General features: G+C 56.6%; 1 non-coding gene across 1 annotated transcript; it reads right to left on the bottom strand.

Moving 5' to 3' along the window:
• Positions 1-303: 303 nt before the first annotated feature.
• On the bottom strand, positions 304-375 carry Trnaa-cgc (transfer RNA alanine (anticodon CGC)). The gene has a single exon. It is a non-coding gene; the product is annotated as a tRNA-Ala (tRNA).
• Between the last annotated feature and the right edge of the window lie 533 nt (positions 376-908).

Raw genomic sequence — 908 nt, forward strand, 5'->3', positions numbered from 1 at the left:
ATTTACATAATTAACCCCGGACCACTTTGGATCCCAGAACATACTGGGAAGCAAGGAGTAAATCCTTTTTCTTTCTGCCCTTCTCCCTCCCTTCCTTCTTTCCTTTTTTCCTTCTTAACAGAAAATCACCCCGTAGCTCAGGCTGGCCTCAAACTCACGATCTTCCTGCCTCAGCCTCCCCAACGCGGGGATAACAGGTGTGCACCGCTGTAGCGAGGCCGTAACTGTTAACATTCACGGAGGCAGTTTTTGAGCCACAGGTGTGCGTGCAGCCTTCAGGCAAAAGGCGGGCGCGGGCCTCAGTGGAGGAGCCGGGGCTCGAACCCGGGGCCTCGTGCATGCGAAGCACGCGCTCTCCCGCTGAGCTACTCCCCCGGGCTGACTCGGTCCCCACCGCGCGGGCTCTTCCCGGGCGCAGCGGGGCTCCAGCGCCGGATGCTGGACCCGGGCGAGGACCGCGCCTGCCGAGGCTGACCCAGCTCCCCGTCGCTCTTCTTTCTCAAGGCCCGCTCCGAGCACGTAGACCCGCGTGGGCCTCACGGTGAGGTGTGCCTGGCCTCGCTGAGGGCCGAGGGGGGACCTGGACGGGCCAGAGAAGCACAGGTGTGCGCCACCTGCCGGGGTCGCGGCCCCGCGCACCTGTTAACCTGGTGGCTGTTTTTTGTTTTTTAACAGACCCCACCCTGTTTTTAAAGAGCAGTGTAAGTTTCACAGCAAAATTGAATTGGAAATAGTTGCTAAGTGCCCCCTTGACCCACAGCCTCCCTTCGTACACAGGCGCTACATCTGATAATGTTTTGTTGAGGATTTTTGCATCTAAGTTCATGAGAGAACTTTTTATGTTTTAGGAAAATATTATACAAATCTTCCACAACTTCTACCTGAAAGCAGAAGCAGAGGGAATTCCT

Source organism: Cavia porcellus, unplaced genomic scaffold, assembly GCF_034190915.1.
Source record: "Cavia porcellus strain 051 isolate PalLab524CR breed Dunkin Hartley unplaced genomic scaffold, mCavPor4.1 scaffold_13, whole genome shotgun sequence".
In the NCBI taxonomy this organism is placed as follows: Eukaryota; Metazoa; Chordata; class Mammalia; order Rodentia; family Caviidae; genus Cavia; species Cavia porcellus.